The sequence below is a fragment of the Rutidosis leptorrhynchoides genome, chromosome 5, assembly GCF_046630445.1.
Source record: "Rutidosis leptorrhynchoides isolate AG116_Rl617_1_P2 chromosome 5, CSIRO_AGI_Rlap_v1, whole genome shotgun sequence".
Lineage (NCBI taxonomy): Eukaryota > Viridiplantae > Streptophyta > Magnoliopsida > Asterales > Asteraceae > Rutidosis > Rutidosis leptorrhynchoides.
Genome location: NC_092337.1, coordinates 399,165,157 through 399,180,209, shown reverse-complemented (window position 1 = coordinate 399,180,209; position 15,053 = coordinate 399,165,157).

Genomic DNA, 15,053 nt, shown 5'->3' with positions numbered 1-15,053 from the left:
GCATACCGTACGATCACTAAGCAACAATCTAACAGTGTCAACAATAAGGTAAGTTCACCAATGACGATGTGAACAACGCCATTAAGCTACACCCAGAGGGTTAGCTATATCACAACAATACGACAATATATATACATATATATATATATATATATATATATATATATATATATATATATATATATATATATATATATATATATATATATATATATATATATATATATATCACAATAATACGACAAACATCGATGTTCACAACATCCAAAAGTATTCAAGATCTCAAGGCTAGCTCTACGAATGGTATCGTCAACATCGAACTTAAATCCCATTCGTCCCAATTAACATGGTATCGTCAACATCGAACTTAAAACCCACGTATGAGGTATCGTCAACATCGAACTTAAAACCCTCATCGAATGAATTAATGTGGTATCGTCAACATCGAACTTAAAACCCACATATGAGGTATCGTCAACAACGAACTTTAAACCCTCATCAACGTCACTACAATAGTCGTATGGCATCGTCAACATCGAACTTAAATTCCATACATGAGGTATCGTCAACATTGAACTTTAAGCCCTCATCAACACCACAATATACTCTAGGGTACGGTATCGTAAACAACGAACTTTAAACCCTTACCCCACAAATAAATAACTCATATACATACGTATATAATTATTCCACTCACAAGCCCATGTGATAATGTACACACGAAGTGTGCACCTAGCCAAAGGTGGTCAACCAAAACGCACAACCGTGCCAATTGAACATGTACACAAGTCCATCAATTCCACCTATATGTGAAGTGAGCTCTATAACCGAGAACCACTTCACCCGACCCGCACCCATCCTACACATACATATGCACATAGGATATTAACACTCACCTTAAACGCCTTGATGAATGCTTCCAAGTAATCCGCAACTCGTCAATGGAAAGTACCTATTCCATTTACATAAATACAACAACACAATTAGGGTGGATTTACAAATCGACCCAAATTGACAACTAGTGCAAATTCGACCCAAATTGCACTTCCAATCTCAAAGCATGCCAAAACTAACCAACAATCACTAACGCAAGTGAAAATAGTCCTAATATGCCAATTAAACCCAAGCATAGACGTTAAATACCAATCTTGCCCAATATGACACCTTAACCCTAGTTTGACCCATTTCAAAATTAGTTAACCAAAATACACCCAAAGTGGTTCCAACACTTCTATAATCACTAATACTAGTGATTACAAGCTACATACAAGCCTTAAACATGGTTAAATCATTAACTAACCCAAAACCCACCAACATCAACAATAACTAGTTACAATTACCCATTTCACCTCCTAAATGGGTTTTACAACTAACTAGCTCAAAACCCTAAACTTGAATATCAAATTACAAAGATGAAATTCAGAGTTAAGGCTTACCAATACCACCAAAATGATGCTGTTGACGAGATGAACAACTTTAACACTTGAGCTTTAACCCGAATCCACCTTCTTCTTCCTCAAAACCCACTTTCTTTCTCTAAAACTCACTTTCTCTCACTAGGGTTTGGAAATTGAGAGGAGATGGAGATAAGATGATGTTTGGAACTGATTTGGGGCTTAAAACCCGTTCACCATGCAAAAATACCAAAATACCCCCAAAACACCCATTAAAACGGGTCATTTTTGTCAGTTCAGCTTGCCTGTCGCGTTTTACGACACCCTGTCGTGTTTCACGACACCCTGTCGCGTTACGCGACATATCCAAACGCAACATACCAACCCTAGACGCGATATTTGATCAGGAGGCCACTTTTTTACATAGTCGCGTTTCAACATGTACTGTCGCGAAACGCGACGTACCAAGACGCGATGAACCCCACCAAAACGCGATACCAGACCTGATGGCACCCAAATTCACTTTTAAAAATAATCAAAGTCAACGCGGTCAACTCAATATGTCCAAACTATTAATTAATCATTCTTGTTCTTCAAATGACGCCCCGAGCGTCATGTTTAGAAAAACGGGGTGTTACAACTCTCCCCCACTTAGATTCGATCACGTCCTCGTGATCCTAATCACTTAATCAATCCAAACCGACACACCACGGTTCTCAACAAACGTTTCAATCTAACTTTCATCACATTACTCATTAACCCAAGGACTAATCCATTACCTAAGACACACACTTGCACGCATTCTGAGCTGTGCAATACACGCAACAACCGAAGGTTACAACAATCACTTAGAATACGCGAAATTGCCACGTATTCTTCCAATTCCGTCGGGCAATTCTTCTCAAAGAGTTACCCTTATCAACTAAATCGTCACCCGCGATTTATCAAATCACAATCCGAGCACTAAAACCTTACTCATTCCCTCGTATCGGGAAAACTCAACCAATCTCGAACCGAGATATCAATCCCTTAGCGTACCCTTACCGAGTACAATGCTAAAAGCAACCAAGTCTCAACCTAAGGTCAACAACCCGAAACGATGAAGACCGAACCAAACGAATCCTTACGGATAACACTTACCACTTAACATCCTTTGTAGTGCGCAATACAACCAATACGCCACTATCCTAATGTGACGACCCGGAAATTTCCGTGCAAATTTAAACTTAACCTTTATATGTTTCCGACACGATAAGCAGAATTTGTAATGTTGAATCTCAAAAAGTTTGGAACTACATTCATGTAATCAATTACCCTTTGACCGTGTTCGACGATTCACGAACAATTATGAGTATATAGATATGTATATATAATATATAATATTAACTGAAAACATTAACAAAGTATTAGATATATGATACTTTACATGAACGTATTTGTTTCGATATATTTATCGACAGAATTAAGAGATAATATCAAATGATTGAATTATCAGATACATTATGATATGATTATGGGCCTATGTTATGAGGTCCACTGTGATTTAAGAAATCTTTCTTTTTTACAACATTCGGAAAATGGTAAAGTGATTTATAAATAAGAACAAATGTGTCAATTAACGGGAACTAGACAAGGGTTAGTGGAAATTCCTGTTTAATTTCCAAGGCATGTTTTATAATATTTTTCTCGTGACCTTGAGAAGATAACTATGTTAACTTTCATTTTATTTAATATGAAAATAAGAACGTGGAGTGTAAATAACTTAGATGTTGGATATCGACAAGTTAAGTAACTCGACATTTTTCATTAACATGATTTCATACGTTTATTTAACTTTTGGACTTTATCCCATGCTTCACCAATAGACTGTAATTTAAAAACTTAAAACCTATTATGAATATATATAATTCTACTTTTCTAAAATGTTTTATGATATAACGATTTCCATTATTTTAACCTTTTAACAAAATGATTCTTAAATATATTTAGTTTTGGAAAACAAAATTATCATATTTATTTGATTTAGTTTCAAAAGTACAAAAAATGTTTTCAGTTTAAAAAGAACTTTATTATTAAAATGTATATATCTTTTATAAATATCTAGAACCACTTTTGATAACTCATTACTTAACCAGTATGATAAAGATAATGATATTTATATTTTATTTTATTAAATATATATAACGATTTGAATTAATATTATATATATTTATACGCGTATTATACGTATATAGTTTTATACTTTTACTATACTTTAACTTTACCTTTACTTTACTTTTACTTTACTTTAACTTTAATAATTCATACTTTAATAATTCACTTTAATAATTCATACTTTAATAATTCACTTTAATAATTCATACTTTAATAATTCACTTTAATAATTCACTTTAATAATTTAGACTTTAATAATTCACTTTAATAATTCATACTTTAATAATTCACTTTAATAATTCATGCTTTAATAATTCACTTTAATAATTCACTTTAATAATTCATACTTTAATAATTCACTTTAATAATTCACTTTAATAATTCATACTTTAATAATTCAAAAATCTATTATAAATAGAATTGAATAGGTTTCATTATTTCATAGAAACTTGAAAATATATTTCTCTAAACTCTCTCAATCGAATTACATATATATATTTTCTTTGTATTATTTCAAGATATTATTAGTATACATAAAATACTACGACGGAGTTATACTCAGACGATTTCAAAATAAGTTTTCAAACGGGATAAAGCTAAGGAAATTATGGGTTATAGCTATGGAGGTTATGGGTATTGATCGAGAGTATTGCTCGTGAGTCAAACTAGTGTTTATCATCTCCGTTGCGTCTACGTACTTTTCCTGCAATATTGAATCTCAATATTGATACGTTCGTGAATCCAAGGCCAACATTGCACTTGTTCAATGACGTCATATGTATTTTTACTACAAAATACAGTATTGTGAGTTTCATTTGCTCCCTTTTTAATTGTTTTTGCAATATATATTTTTGGGACTGAGAATACATGCGCTGTTTTTATAAATATTTTACAAAATAGGCACAAGTACTAAAACTAATTCTACGTGGGTTTAAACCAGAAATATACCCTTAGCTTGGTAACATTAAACTACTTGTCTATGTACGGTAGGCGCGAATCCTAAAGATAGATCTATTGGGCCTGACAAACCTCATCCTGACTATAGGATGCTTTAGTACTTCGAGGTTTATATAACACACCTGATTTGGTGTACTTTCAGAGGGTAAAACATGAACGTTAAGGCTTGTTACCGGGTGCCTACAACTTATAGAATACTTTTATACACTTGCGAGTGTACGGATATTTATAGAAACTGAAATCTTGTGGTCTATTACTATTACGGAAATGATGGATTATGATAAACTAATGAACTCACCAACCTTTTGGTTGACACTTTAAAGCATGTTTATTCTCAGGTATTAAAGAAATCTTCCGATGTGCATTAGCTCATTTTAAGGATATTACTTGGAGTCATTCAAGACATATTTTGAAAGACGTTGCATTCGAGTCATTGAGTTCATCAAGATTATTATTATGTCAATTATAGTTGGATGTATTATGAAATGGTGTGCATGCTGTCAACTTTCGTTGTAAAGAAAGTTTGTCTTTTAAAACCGAATGCAATGTTTGTAAAATGTATCATATAGAGGTCTAAATACCTCGCGATGTAATCAACTATTGTGAATCGTTTATAATGTATATGAACGGGTCCTTTCACCTAACATCATAAGCAACGGCTAAAACCAAGAGCGCCCAAAACGACTATGGCAACGCTAATCCTAAGGTGTACATAATCGACTATTGTCACACCCGTAACAACATGTGAGCGAAATACGGCTTTCGTATCACTAATCACACAACATGGTCCTCACGATCCCACCATCGGTGTATAAAACAACCGATAGATCACACCACACGATCCTTACGACCCCACCATCGGTGTATAAAACAATTGATAGATCACTCAACATCGGATGTAGTCAGCGGACCCCGTCAACGATCATGCTTCACCGATATGTCACTACTCCCATGATGAAGCCAGCGGACCCCGAAGGTCATGCTTCACCAATCAACAATACCATGATGAAGTCAGTGGACCCCGAAGGTCATGCTTCACCAATCAACAATACCATGATGAAGTCAGCGGACCCCGAAGGTCATGCTTCACCAATCAACAATACCATGATGAAGTCAGCGGACCCTGAAGGTCATGTTTCATCAATCAACGCCCTTTTGGCCTCGAACAACGAGTAGCGTAACATCGCGCTCTGCTATGCCATAGTGAATCCTAACGGATACCACTAACCATTCACACAATCGAGCAAGAACCACCTGTATCAAACATAGGCACAAAACAATAATTCTCTAGAAGAGAATCCGATACGCACATCCCTTAACCAAGGGATTTCACCTTGCTCATCAAACACGTCCATTATCTCTCGATGAGATTTACCACATTACCACCTCGGTGTTAATTTAAATCCAAACCATAAGTACAATTTAACCGAATTTGTACTCTACCACAAATCGACCAAAACTAGGTCCCAACACAAGTTTCGGATCTACTAAAACGTCATCCGAAATCTCACACTAGAACTTCCTCGTGCGGGAGTGTAACTCCCCCACTTGGAACTACGTCCCATATCCACAACTCATACAACCGTACAATGCTACCAAAGGTAGAATTTACCAAATAATTGGGTTCGCTCGACCCATCACCATAACTTGCTCCCACCTTGAGCATACGAAGGATTTCAACCAATCCTTAAACTCTTCGAACAAAAAGTGTACCGCAAATTACACCACACTACTCTCGCAATCATCCAATTGCTTTAGTTTGTCAAATTTCACCCGATCACTCATGTACCTAAGGGTTTCACTTCGGTACCCTAAGTACAATGTAACCGCAATACAATCGGAGTTGAACACCACGCTAGTAGGTATAAAAGAGGCACCTAATGTCGCGTCATATAAACTTCATTACCAACATACATCGAGATTTAAAACACTCGATCTCAAGGGTTCCAACCACCCGATGAACCTCACGGTTCATCCATTTCAACACAAAAGCGAACACGCGTTTAACAACCGATACCAAAACCCATTTCCATGGCTTGGTGGAAACATTTCCAAATACTAAGGAATGCTTGGTTGCACCAAGTCTTACGCCCTTCACCCTACAATCAAACATCACCGTAGGGTACTTCCATTAGGAACGTCACCCATAACAACAATATGCACAGCACAAGGCACTTAATAAACTCAAACTCAACGGCGCATGAGAACTCGCCGAACCTTTCTCCACATTACCCATACTCGCACTCGCGCCCTTAGTTTTCTTACTTGGAGCACCATACGAATCAACCCTTCTCTTACTTGAAGGTTCACCAATCTTCTATCGCGAATACGACTCGAAACCCCTAGCCATGTTGAATAACTCCGCAAACCAGTTCACTTGGCCAACGCTAATTTTGCCCTGCAACTCATCATTCAAAGTCCGATAGAAATCTTCCATCAACATCCGATCATTCCCAATATACTCCGGGTAAAAACGAGCCTTCGACATAAAGGTCATCTTTAGAGTATTCAAGTCCATCAACCCTTGTTGCAAATTTCGCAACTCATTTCGCATTTCCGACAAATCGACTGAAGTCCGGAACTCCTCGAAGAATTCCTTCTTAAACTCGTCCCACGATAATGCCATAAACGGTTCACCACCGACAAGATCAATCTTACCATCCAACCAATCCTTTGCCCTACCCCGCAAAATCGAACTTAAAACCCACATATGAGGTATCGTCAACAACGAACTTTAAACCCTCATCAACGTCACTACAATAGTCGTATGGCATCGTCAACATCGAACTTAAATTCCATACATGAGGTATCATCAACATCGAACTTTAAGCCCTCATCAACACCACAATATACTCTAGGGTACGGTATCGTCAACAACGAACTTTAAACCCTTACCCCACAAATAAATAACTCATATACATACGTATATAATTATTCCACTCACAAGCCCATGTGATAATGTACACACGAAGTGTGCACCTCGCCAAAGGTGGTCAACCAAAACGCACAACCGTGCCAATTGGACATGTACACAAGTCCATCAATTCCACCTATATGTGAAGTGAGCTTTATAACCGAGAACCACTTCACCCGACCCGCACCCATCCTACACATACATATGCACATAGGATATTAACACTCGCCTTAAACGTCTTGATGAATGCTTCTAAGTAATCCGCAACTCGTCAATGGAAAGTACCTATTCCATTTACACAAATACAACAACACAATTAGGGTGGATTTACAAATCGACCCAAATTGACAACTAGTGCAAATTCGACCCAAATTGCACTTCCAAGCTCAAAGCATGCCAAAACTAACCAACAATCACTAACGCAAGTGAAAATAGTCCTAATATGCCAATTAAACCCAAGCATAGACGTTAAATACCAATCTTGCCCAATATGACACCTTAACCCTAGTTTGACCCATTTCAAAATTAGTTAACCAAAATACACTCAAAGTGGTTCCAACACTTCTATAATCACTAATACTAGTGATTACAAGCTACATACAAGCCTTAAACATGGTTAAATCATTAACTAACCCAAAACCCACCAACATCAACAATAACTAGTTACAATTACCCATTTCACCTCCTAAATGGGTTTTACAACTAACTAGCTCAAAACCCTAAACTTGAATATCAAATTACAAAGATGAAATTCAGAGTTGAGGCTTACCAATACCACCAAAATGATGCCGTTGACGAGATGAACAACTTTAACACTTGAGATTTAACCCGAATCCACCTTCTTCTTCCTCAAAACCCACTTTCTTTCTCTAAAACTCACTTTCTCTCACTAGGGTTTGGAAATTGAGAGGAGATGGAGATAAGATGATGTTTGGAACTGATTTGGGGCTTAAAACCCGTTCACCATGCAAAAATACCAAAATACCCCCAAAACACCCATTAAAAACGGGTCATTTTTGTCAGTTCAGCGTGCCTGTCTCGTTTCGCGACACCCTGTCGCGTTACGCGACATATCCAAACGCGACATACCAACCCTAGACGCGATATTTGATCAGGAGGACACTTTTTTACATAGTCGCGTTTCAACATGTTCTGTCGCGAAACGCGACGTACCAAGACGCGATGAACCCCACCAAAACGCTATACCAGACCTGATGGCACCCAAATTCACTTTTAAAAATAATCAAAGTCAACGCGGTCAACTCAATATGTCTAAACTATTAATTAATCATTCTTGGACTTCAAATGACGCCCCGAGCATCATGTTTAGAAAAACGGGGTGTTACACAATTATAATGATATAACAAATTATATGTATCAATAATAATATATTAGTATTAATATTAATACTAATATTAATAATGAAAATAAATATAATAATATTTTTATATTTTTTTAACTTTGTAATTAAATATATTAGTATCACAATTTAGTGATGTAATGTTAAGTAATTATATAATACATATTCACGTATATATATATATATATATATATATATATATATATATTAACATTTATTAAATATTTAATATTTATACCTTACAATATAATAATAATTATTTATAGAAAACATATATAGATTCATAATAACAACATATATATATATATATATATATATATATATATATATATATATATATATATATATATATATATATATATATATAATAGTAATTTAATTATTTTATTTATTATTTTACATTCTTAATTCCAATTGATTAAGTGTACATTGTTAATTCAAAATATTATATATTCTTATATTTATATTTATATAATATACACATATTTATTTACAAATAATTGTTCGTGAATCGTCGGAATTAGCAAAAGGGCAAATGCATTCATATAAACTGTTCCAAAATTTTAGGACTCAACATTACATACTTCGCTTATCGTGTCGAGATGTAATGACCCGACTTTTTTGACTTGTTTCTGTGCCTTGTGATTTTAGCGAAACTGCGTATTTGTGCTTACTGTGCTACTTTATACTCTGGAATCTTTATACACATGGCTTACTTTCATTTATGTGTTAAAACGTGCCTTTAAGTATGTAGGTTACTTAACTTGATCGCCGGAAACATTTATGACCGTTAGTGTCACTTGACGTTACGAACAAACTGCGTACTGCGTACACGTTTAACTTTTGTCGTAATCGGGATATTATGACTACGAAATCTTAATTATTATTTTATAATAATAAATACTTGGGTTTATGGATGCTTAATTATGAATTGTCCCGTTCTTATTGATTAAAAACGTTCCATATTAATTGATTTCGTTGCGAGGTTTTGACCTCTATATGAGACGTTTTTCAAAGACTGCATTCATTTTAAAACAAACCATAACCTTTATTTCATCAATAAAGGTTTAAAAAGCTTTACGTAGATTAACAAAATAATGATAATCTAAAATATCCTGTTTACACACGACCATTACATAATGGTTTACAATACAAATATGTTACAACAAAATAAGTTTCTTGAATGCAGTTTTTACACAATATCATACAAGCATGGACTCCAAATCTCGTTCTTATTTAAGTATGCGACATCGGAAGCTCTTAATAATCACCTGAGAATAAACATCCTTAAAACGTCAACAAAAATGTTGGTGAGTTATAGGTTTAACCTATATATATCAAATCATAATAATAGACCACAAGATTTCATATTTCAATACACATCCCATACATAGAGATAAAAATCATTCATATGGTGAACACCTGGTAACCGACATTAACAAGATGCATATATAAGAATATCCCCATCATTCCGGGACACCCTTCGGATATGATATAAATTTTGAAGTACTAAAGCATCCGGTACTTTGGATGGGGTTTGTTAGGCCCAATAGATCTATCTTTAGGATTCGCGTCAATTAGGGTGTCTGTTCCCTAATTCTTAGATTACCAGACTTAATAAAAAGGGGCATATTCGATTTCGATAATTCAACCATAGAATGCAGTTTCACGTACTTGTGTCTATTTTGTAAATCATTTATAAAACCTGCATGTATTCTCATTCCAAAAATATTAGATTTTAAAAGTGGGACTATAACTCACTTTCACAGATTTTTACTTCGTCGGGAAGTAAGATTTGGCCACTGGTTGATTCACGAACCTATAACAATATATACATATATATCAAAGTATGTTCAAAATATATTTACAACACTTTTAATATATTTTGATGTTTTAAGTTTATTAAGTCAGCTGTCCTCGTTAGTAACCTACAACTAGTTGTCCACAGTTAGATGTACAGAAATAAATCGATAAATATTATCTTGAATCAATCCACGACCCAGTGTATACGTATCTCAGTATTGATCACAACTCAAACTATATATATTTTGGAATCAACCTCAACCCTGTATAGCTAACTCCAACATTCACATATAGAGTGTCTATGGTTGTTCCGAAATATATATAGATGTGTCGACATGATAGGTCGAAACATTGTATACATGTCTATGGTATCTCAAGATTACATAATATATAATACAAGTTGATTAAGTTATGGTTGGAATAGATTTGTTACCAATTTTCACGTAGCTAAAATGAGAAAAATTATCCAATCTTGTTTTACCCATAACTTCTTCATTTTAAATCCGTTTTGAGTGAATCAAATTGCTATGGTTTCATATTGAACTCTATTTTATGAATCTAAACAGAAAAATTATAGGTTTATAGTCGGAAAAATAAGTTACAAGTCATTTTTGTAAAGGTAGTCATTTCAGTCGAAAGAACGACGTCTAGATGACCATTTTAGAAAACATACTTCCACTTTGAGTTTAACCATAATTTTTGGATATAGTTTCATGTTCATAATAAAAATCATTTTCTCAGAATAACAACTTTTAAATCAAAGTTTATCATAGTTTTTAATTAACTAACCCAAAACAGCCCGCGGTGTTACTACGACGGCGTAAATCCAGTTTTACGGTGTTTTTCATGTTTCCAGGTTTTAAATCATTAAGTTAGCATATCATATAGATATAGAACATGTGTTTAGTTGATTTTAAAATTCAAGTTAGAAGGATTAACTTTTGTTTGCGAACAAGTTTAGAATTAACTAAACTATGTTCTAGTGATTACAAGTTTAAACCTTCGAATAAGATAGCTTTATATGTATGAATTGAATGATGTTATGAACATCATTACTACCTTAAGTTCCTTGGATAAACCTTCTGGAAAAGAGAAAAATGGATCTAGCTTCAACGGATCCTTGGATGGCTCGAAGTTCTTGAAGCAGAATCATGACACGAAAACAAGTTCAAGTAAGATCATTACTTGAAATAAGATTGTTATAGTTATAGAAATTGAACCAAAGTTTGAATATGATTATTACCTTGTATTAGAATGATAACCTACTGTAAGAAACAAAGATTTCTTGAGGTTGGATGATCACCTTACAAGATTGGAAGTGAGCTAGCAAACTTGAAAGTATTCTTGATTTTATGTAACTAGAACTTGTAGAATTATATGAAGAACACTTAGAACTTGAAGATAGAACTTGAGAGAGATCAATTAGATGAATAAAATTGAAGAATGAAAGTGTTTGTAGGTGTTTTTGGTCGTTGGTGTATGGATTAGATATAAAGGATATGTAATTTTGTTTTCATGTAAATAAGTCATGAATGATTACTCATATTTTTGTAATTTTATGAGATATTTCATGCTAGTTGCCAAATGATGGTTCCCACATGTGTTAGGTGACTCACATGGGCTGCTAAGAGCTGATCATTGGAGTGTATATACCAATAGTACATACATCTAAAAGATGTGTATTGTACGAGTACGAATACGGGTGCATACGAGTAGAATTGTTGATGAAACTGAACGAGGATGTAATTGTAAGCATTTTTGTTAAGTAGAAGTATTTTGATAAGTGTATTGAAGTCTTTCAAAAGTGTATAAATACATATTAAAACACTACATGTATATACATTTTAACTGAGTCGTTAAGTCATCGTTAATCGTTACATGTAAGTGTTGTTTTGAAACCTTTAGGTTAACGATCTTGTTAAATGTTGTTAACCCAATGTTTATAATATCAAATGAGATTTTAAATTATTATATTATCATGATATTATCATGTATGAATATCTCTTAATATGATATATATACATTAAATGTCTTTACAACGATAATCGTTACATATATGTCTCGTTTAAAAATCATTAAGTTAGTAGTCTTGTTTTTACATATGTAGTTCATTGTTAATATACTTAATGATATGTTTACTTATCATAGTATCATGTTAACTATATATATATCCATATATATGTCATCATATAGTTTTTACAAGTTTTAACGTTCGTGAATCACCGGTCAACTTGGGTGGTCAATTGTCTATATGAAACATATTTCAATTAATCAAATCTTAACAAGTTTGATTGCTTAACATATTGGAAACATTTAATCATGTAAATATCAATCTCAATTAATATATATAAACATGGAAAAGTTCGGGTCACTACAGTACCTACCCGTTAAATAAATTTCGTCCCGAAATTTTAAGCTGTTGAAGGTGTTGATGAATCTTCTGGAAATAGATGCGGGTATTTCTTCTTCATCTGATCTTCATGCTCCCAGGTGAACTCGGGTCCTCTACGAGCATTCCATCGAACCTTAACAATTGGTATCTTGTTTTGCTTAAGTCTTTTAACCTCACGATCCATTATTTCGACGGGTTCTTCGATGAATTGGAGTTTTTCGTTGATTTGGATTTCATCCAACGAAATAGTGAGATCTTCTTTAGCAAAAAATTTATTCAAATTCGAGACGTGAAAAGTGTTATGTACAGCCGCGAGTTGTTGAGGTAACTCAAGTCGGTAAGCTACTGGTCCGACACGATCAATAATCTTGAATGGTCCAATATACCTTGGTAACGAATCTCAAAATCGTAATCATTCAACAATTCAATCCACCTACGCTGCCTCATATTCAGTTGTTTCTGATTAAATATGTGTTGAAGACTTTTGTGGTCGGTATATATAATACTTTTGACCCCATATAAGTAGTGCCTCCAAGTCTTTAATGCAAAAACAACCGCGCCTAATTCCAAATCATGCATCGTATAATTTTGTTCGTGAATCTTCAATTGTCTAGACGCATAAGCAATCACCTTCATTCGTTGCATTAATACACAACCGAGACCTTGCTTTGACGCGTCACAATAAATCACAAAATCATCATTCCCTTCAGGCAATGATAATATAGGTGCCGTAGTTAGCTTTTTCTTCAATAACTGAAACGCTTTCTCTTGTTCATCATTCCATTCAAATTTCTTCCCTTTATGCGTTAATGCAGTCAAGGGTTTTGCTATTCTGGAAAAGTCTTGGATGAACCTTCTGTAGTAACCAGCTAGTCCTAAAAACTGGCGTATGTGTTTCGGAGTTTTCGGGGTTTCCCACTTTTCAACAGTTTCTATCTTTGCCGGATCCACCTTAATACCTTCTTTGTTCACTATGTGACCGAGGAATTGAACTTCTTCCAACCAAAATGCACACTTTGAAAACTTAGCGTACAATTCTTCCTTCCTCAATACTTCTAACACCTTTCTCAAATGTTCACCGTGTTCTTGGTCATTCTTTGAGTAAATAAGTATGTCATCAATGAAAACAATGACAAACTTGTCAAGGTATGGTCCACACACTCGGTTCATAAGGTCTATGAACACAGTTGGTGCATTAGTTAAACCAAACGGCATGACCATAAACTCGTAATGACCGTAACGTGTTCTGAAAGCAGTCTTTGGAATATCATCTTCTTTCACCTGCATTTGATGATACCCGGAACGTAAGTCAATCTTTGAATAAACTGACGAGCCTTGTAGTTGATCAAATAAGTCGTCGATTCTCGGTAGTGGGTAGCGGTTCTTGATGGTAAGTTTGTTCAACTCTCGGTAGTTGATACACAACCTGAATGTACCATCTTTCTTCTTGACAAACAAAACAGGAGCTCCCCACGGTGATGTGCTTGGTCGAATGAAACCACGCTCTAAAAGTTCTTGTAATTGGCTTTGCAGTTCTTTCATCTCGCTGGGTGCGAGTCTGTAAGGAGCACGAGCTATTGGTGCAGCTCCTGGTACAAGATCTATTTGAAATTCAACGGATCGATGTGGGGGTAATCCCGGTAATTCTTTCGAAAATACATCGGGAAATTCTTTTGCAATGGGAACATCATTGATGCTCTTTTCTTCAGTTTGTACTTTCTCGACGTGTGCTAGAACAGCATAGCAACCTTTTCTTATTAGTTTTTGTGCCTTCAAATTACTAATAAGATGTAGCTTCGTGTTGCCCTTTTCTCCGTACACCATTAAGGGTTTTCCTTTTTCTCGTATAATGCGAATTGCATTTTTGTAACAAACGATCTCTGCTTTCACTTCTTTCAACCAGTCCATACCGATTATCACATCAAAACTCCCTAACTCTACTGGTATCAAATCAATCTTAAATGTTTCGCTAACCAGTTTAATTTCTCGATTCTGACATATATTATCTGCTGAAATTAATTTACCATTTGCTAATTCGAGTAAAAATTTACTATCCAAAGGTGTCAATTGACAACTTAA